A 246-nucleotide genomic window follows, 5' to 3' on the forward strand; every position below is an offset into this window, starting at 1 on the left:
GTCTGGAATGCAAAATGCACCAAGCAGTACTAAGGAGGCTTCATCTGAGGAAGAAGCTTATGATCCTGAGAACTCTTCAATGGAAGAGGTGAATTACATGGGAGAATCCTATGGAAACACCTATAATCCTTCATAGAGAAATCATCCAAATCTCTCATGGAAGGATCAACAGAGACCTCAACAAGGTTTCAACAATAATAATGGTGGAAGAAATAGGTTTAGCAATAGCAAGCCTTTTCCATCATT

This window comes from Arachis duranensis, chromosome 1 (assembly GCF_000817695.3).
Source record: "Arachis duranensis cultivar V14167 chromosome 1, aradu.V14167.gnm2.J7QH, whole genome shotgun sequence".
Lineage (NCBI taxonomy): Eukaryota > Viridiplantae > Streptophyta > Magnoliopsida > Fabales > Fabaceae > Arachis > Arachis duranensis.